This window comes from Meles meles, chromosome 16, assembly GCF_922984935.1.
Source record: "Meles meles chromosome 16, mMelMel3.1 paternal haplotype, whole genome shotgun sequence".
NCBI classification, from domain to species: Eukaryota; Metazoa; Chordata; class Mammalia; order Carnivora; family Mustelidae; genus Meles; species Meles meles.
Genome location: NC_060081.1, coordinates 7222866 through 7229407, shown reverse-complemented (window position 1 = coordinate 7229407; position 6542 = coordinate 7222866). Strand labels below are relative to the sequence as shown.

At 53.5% G+C, this 6542-nt stretch overlaps 1 pseudogene; it reads right to left on the bottom strand.

The window, feature by feature from the left end:
- Positions 1–4565: 4565 nt before the first annotated feature.
- LOC123927110 lies at positions 4566–5740 on the bottom strand (annotated as a pseudogene).
- Between the last annotated feature and the right edge of the window lie 802 nt (positions 5741–6542).

The window sequence follows — 6542 nt, the reverse complement described above, 5'->3', positions numbered from 1 at the left end:
GACACAGCCAGAGCCCCAAATTCATATCATTCCCCAGGTAGCATGCTCCATATCATGCAGGTGCGACCAGATATGGCCCGAGGCTTTCATATCTATCCAACCTGGGTATTTAGATATTTGTGCTCAGACCTTAGCTCAAATCAGAGCCTATGAGGAAACCTCAAGCACAATAGAGCACTACATCATCCCCATGGCAGGAAAAGCTTGCTGTGGGGATGGGGGTCAAACTCTCAGAGAGGGAGTCAGCTGCTTGGTCCTTTAGACCAGGCCCACACGGGATGGCCACCCTGGGCAAAACAGGCCTTGTGACCCTCAAACTGACCCCACATGTAAACAAGCCCCCTTGCTAGCTGGATTAGGAGACCGCATATCAGGCCTGCCATGTCCATTACCCAAATCCTCACCCTCAGTCGGGTGCTCCAGGCGTCCGGACTCAGAAGCTGACTTGGAATCCCTGCTATGTCCCGATCCCTAACACGGAAAACATCACTCTTCCTTTCCCCGTGAAAGACACCAAACCCTTGGTAGCTGGGCAGAATCCCAAGAGAGGCAGAATCTCCCATGGCCCCATGAGGCCACTCCTCCATTCCATGTCCAACTGAGACATACAACCCAGTCAGGAAAGCGTGTGTTCCCACCTCTCCATCGCCCTAATCAGATCCAGAGGCACTGACCTCATGGTCTGCAGATCAGGCCTGCCATCACCTCGTCCCTAAACCTAACCCAAGTTTTGTGTTTGCAAACTTTTGTCCCCATAGCCTTGGGCGACAGGCCCTCCAGGATGGGGCCTCTGGAGCCACAGCGCAGGATGCTGCCTGCCCACCCGAAGTAAGCTCTGCCCGTCACATTTGCACAAAGCCTCCAGATTGGGAGAAACCTGCACTGCCCCTGAGCCCACAACAAATTCTTGGCCGCCGTGGAAAAATGTGCATTCGGACACAGACCAGACACCTACCTACAGGCAGACAGCCAGGTCAATGGCCCTGAGTCAGAAGATGGAACCTGATGTACCCTAGTACCTCAAGGGAACCCGAGCTTACGTTTGCCAGCATGTGCCTCCAGAGGCAAACTCTGGAATAACTACATATGGTCCACATTGATCCCAGAGCCACAAAACAGAACACCTCCTGTCCCCAGAAGGCAACCTGGCTCCTGGGACCTGCGTCCAACCCACAGGTGAGGAGAATCCTGCATGGCGCCTGAGCTCTCACCACATTCTAAGGTCTCCCTGTACACAAGTCAGCATTGTGACTCATCAGAATGAGGCTCCCTGTTACCTCAGCCCCCTAGGGCGTTTGGTCCAGAGCCACCAGACTGAGATGGCCTTGTTCCTGGGCTGGAAGGGTAAGTGGAACTGGAATTTCCATGCATCCAGGCGCTGCCTACTGCTGCGATGTCTTTCCATAAGGGGCTTCCTGGTGCCATCCTCACGGACTCCCCCTGTCCTGAAGAAGTAAAGCTTGCTGTTCGCAGCAGCTCACAAGCCCCAGCATTGGAAAAACTCCATGGTCTCATGATGCCACCCGTCCATTTGTCAGCCATCATAGACACAAACTCCAGTGTGAGCGACCATCTGACATGTGCCCTGACTCAGGAGCTGGAGTTCTTGAGTCAGATGCTGCACAAAGAAAATGTCATATGCTCGGCACTGAACTGAACCGGCTCTTGTGCATTCAGAATTCCATCCTCACCCTCCTGGGCTGCAAGTTCTCCAGATTTTTCATTTGGAAGCTCAATGCAGGCTTCTGCCTGCCCTCCAGAAAGAAGAAGGGCCCTATGGGTCTGCCCAGAATCCCTCCATGAGGATCATGAGATCCATGAGACCAAGCCCAACCAGGAGGGCCGCCTTGGCCACAAACAGGCATTGTGACCCAGAGCCTGAGCTCGCTTTCAAACCAGCCCCCTTGCTAGCTGGACCAGGAGCCCGCATATCGGGTGTGACATTCCTCTAGGCCCAAATCCTCACCCTCCGTCTGGTTCTCCAAGTGCGCAGACCCAGAAGCCAACTCTGGAATCCCTGCTATGGCCGGACCCCTGAGATGGAAAACAGCACTCTTCCCTTTCCCCTGAAAGACACCAAACCCTTGGGAGCCGGGCAGAATCCTCACAGGGGCCGAATCTCCCATGGCCCCATGAGGCTACTGCTCCATTCTGTGGCCAACAGATACACACAACCCAGACAGAAAAGCCTGCGCTCCTGCCTCCCAAATAATTTCAGATCCCGTGGAACTGCCCTCTTGGTCCGCAGATTGGACATGCCATCACCTCAACCCTAACCCTATCACGAGTTTGTGTTTGCAGAATTTTGTTCCTGAAGCCCTGGCTGACGGGCCCTCCAGGATGGAAACTGGAGCACAGCACAGGACTCTGCCTGCCCATCCAAAGGAAATTATGCCCATCACAGTTGCACAGGAAGCCCTCGAGATTGGGAAGTCTGGAGCCCCAACGCAGCCTTTTCCCTGCCTTCCAGATAGAAGGAGGGCCCTATGGGTCTGTCCAGGATCCCCAAGTGAGCATCATCCTGCACGGTCCTAGAGAGAATCTCAATATCCAGGCTGCACTGTGCACTAATGCTCTGTCTGACAGAGCCTGAGCCCTGACCTCCCATCAGCCCCCAGAAAGTGGGCACCATGCGCTGCAGATGGGATGGGAACAGGCCTGAGGCTGTCATCTCTACCCAGCCTGGGTGTTCAGGCATCTGTGCCCAGACCATAGCTCAAATCCCGGCCAATGGGGGATCCTCAAGCACAAAAGAGCACTTCTCCTTCCCCATGGCAGTAAAAGCTTGCTGTGCAGATGGGGGTCAAACACTCAGAGTGGGAGCCAGCTCCATAGCCAGGAGACCATGACCACTCATGAGGGTAGCCCTCGCCACAAACAGGCATTGTGACCATCAGCCTGAGCAAGCTTTCAAAAAATCCCCCTCATAGCTGGACCAGGAGCCCGCATTTTGGGCCTGCCATGCCCCTAGGCCCAAATCCTCACCCTCGGTCGGGTTCTCCAGGTGCCTGGACCCAGAAGCCGACTCTGGAATCCCTACTATGGTGGGCCCCTGAGATGGAAAACAGCTCTCTTCCCTTCATCCAGAAATTCACCAAAACCTTGGGAGCCGTGCAAAATCCCCACAGAGGCAGAATCTCCCATGGACAAATAAGACCCCTCCATTCCGTTACCAACCGAGACACACAACATACTGAAAAGCCTGCGCTCCCGTCTCCCCATTGCCCTAATTTCAGATCCTGATTCACTGCCCTCATGGTCTGCAGCTCGGGCCTGCCATCACCTTCCCCCTCACCCTAACCCGAGTTTGTGTCCAGAATTTTGTCCCCAAAGCCCTGGCTGATAGGCCCTCCAATGGGGCATATAGAGTCACAGCACAGCACTCTGCCTGTCATCTCGAGGGATATTCTGGCTGTCATAGTTGCACAAACCTTCTAGACTGGGAGACACCAGCAGGGCTCCTGAGCCCATCCCAAATTCGTTGGCTGCTCTGGACAGAAATGTGCAGTCTGAGACATGCCAGACACCTACCTCCAGGCAGTCACCCACGTCAATGGCCCTGAGTCAGAAGATGGAACATGACATGAACCTAGGACCTCAACGGAACCCTAAGTTAGCCTTGCAGGCATCTGCCTCCAGAGGCCGGTTCTGGAATTCCTACATATGTTCCAACGTTTGAACCCTGAGCCACAAAACAGAACACCTCCTCTCCCCAGAAGGCAACCTGGCTCTTGGGATCTGCGTCCAACCCTCAGGGGAAGAGAATCCTGCATGGCGCCTGAGACCCCGCCACATTCTATGGTCTCCCTGGACACAAGCAATCATTGTGACCCATCAACATGAGGTTCCCTGTAATCTCAGCCCCTGGACCCTTGCCCCCGAGTGACCAGATCGAATCGACCTTGTTCCTGGACTGAAATTATAAGCTGAGCTAGGCTTTCCAGACATATATGCAGTGATCTCTGCTACCTTGTCTTTCCATATGGGGGAAATCTGGAACCATCAAAACGGACTCCCTCTGTCCTGCAGAAGGAAAGCCTGCTGTTCAGAGCAGCTCACAAGCCCCAGCCTGGGAAAACCTTCATGGCCTCATGAGGCCACCTCTCTATTCCCTGGCCATCATAGACACAAACTCCAGCATGAGCGACCATCTGACACTCGCCCTGACTCAGGTGTTGGAGATCTCAATTCAGATGCTGCACATTGGAATGGCCATGTGCTCAGCACTGACATGAACCGGCGCTTCTGTGATCTGACATCAGTTCTCACCCTCCTGGTCTGCAAGCCCTCCAGATTGGGAACGCTGGAGCCACAACACAGCCTTCTGCCTGCCCTCCAGAAAGAAGAAGGACCCTAGGGTATTAGGATCTGTGATCAAAGGAACGAGACTGACACAAAGTGAAGACCAAGCAAAGTTTTATTTTGCTCCATGCATCAAAAATCAAACCAACCAGTCAGGGCCTTCTCTTACAAAGAGGTGACGATGACCAGGACAGCAACCCCTGTTACTTCCCTTACCCAACGATTTCCCCTACCCGACAATTCCCGCTACTCCACGAGTCCCGCTACCCGAAGATTCCCCCAACCCAATGATTCCCGCTACCACACGATTCCCCGTACCTAACAATGGCTGCTACCCCAGGGCTCCCCAGGTTAGCCTGCATAAGCTTAACTCTCCTCAGTGCCTCCTCCATGATCTGCTGAGTGGATTTCACACTATTCGGAAAGAATGCCTCATAGGAACTTCCGAATCCATAGATATTGAAGTAACAGCCCATAGGCAAACACTTCAGCAGCAAAATCAGTGTTTCTTGGCTGCCTATATGTGTAGCTGAGAGTTATCCTCTTTACTTATGGGGGACTGCATACTTCCTGAGTGTTCCATGAGGAAGATGAATTCTCCAGAGATGACAGGTGACTGAGATTCTGGGACATTTTGGCAGAAATACACCATCGCAGACGGATCTTTCATGAAACCATCTGAGTTGTCTCCAAGTTGCCCCATCTCCACAGATACAGTGGGAGTATGCACCTCACTGTAGTAAATCAGGAGTTCCACATCTCGATCAAATTTGTGTCCATCAGTCAAGGAAACCTGGGCAGAAGTCTTATCTTCTCCAAGGTACTTGGTAGGACTGAAGGGGCAGTTGGACTGGATCCTCTCAATGCCATGCTGGGAACTGACGGTGGCAACCACGCTGAGTGTAGAGGGCAGGTCCTCCAAAGGAACGACAGGAGTCTTCACATCAAGGCAACTGTCCTCAAATGATCCAGAGCCACAGTATCGAGGATTCAAGACAGCTCGGAGCACGTAGCACAGGGCTCTATCTGCTTCCAAGGGGAGCTCCTGCCTATACTTCAGGGTGATTGCTACATTCGACCCTGGGTCCAGGTTCCCCACACTGTAACAGAAGACGTCCTTGGAGTACTTGTCCTCCTCCAGTAGGAAAGCTTGGCGGCGGTTGCTGATGGCACTCTCATAGATGCTGTGGGACTTTGTTTTCTCCTTTAATTCTGCTTTAATTTTCTCCCCATCCAACTTGGCAACAAAGCTGTAGACAGCTGAGTCATCATCCATGGGGAACACAAAGAAGGTCTCCAAAGGAACTTCCTCCTCATTCTTGTAGTTTAAGGTAGCAGACACACGAGCCACAAACTCACGAATGGACAAGGTCACAGAGATGATCTTCAGGGGTACTGGTTCCTCTCTGAGGGTTAGTAGGCCACCCTAGAGCACCATGGTGATGCAGGACTAAAAGGGTGGCTTCCAGGTGAAGAGAGAGCGAAGAGCAGTCTCCTACTGTTAGGAACGAGACCAATGATGGCACTCCTGGTGGCACCGCTCCCCTACGAGGCCGCTTCCTGATGATGATGCTCCGGCAGTGCTGCTCGCCAGTGAGGCCTCTCCCTGGCTGGCAAGGCCACTCCCCAGCTGGCGAGGCCTCTCCCCAGTTGGCGAGGCTGCACCCCGGCTGGTGAGGCTGCTGCCCAGCAACACTCATGACGCTCTGGCAGTGCTGCTCCCCGGTTGGCGAGGCCACTGCTGGGCTGGCGAGGATGCTCCCTGGCTGGCGAGGCTGATCCCTGGCTGGTGAGGCCACTGCCGGGCTGGCGAGGCCTCTGCCGGGCTGGCGAGGCCTCTGCCAGGCTGGCAAGACCACTGCCTGGCGAACCGAAGAATGCTGGTTGCGACAAACCAACAAACGCTGCTCCCAACAAACCAAGAAACGCTGCTCCTGACGAACCAACGAATGCAAAAATAAATAAATAAATAAATAAATAAATAAATAAATAAATAATAAAAACAGCCCCACACTACCTCACAGACTGACCTTCATTGGGATGGCGGAGTCCAGCCCACTCACAGGTGGCCAATAGAACTGCAGCACACAGGGAAACCTGCACAGTCATGCTCGGTCATCAATACGGGTGGCGAATAGAATTCCAATATACCATAGTAAATATGTGTCTGCCCAAATGATTGGGCGTCTCCATCCAACTGGCCCGCCCCTATATCTGGGGTCCACAAGCAAGTTCCTCCG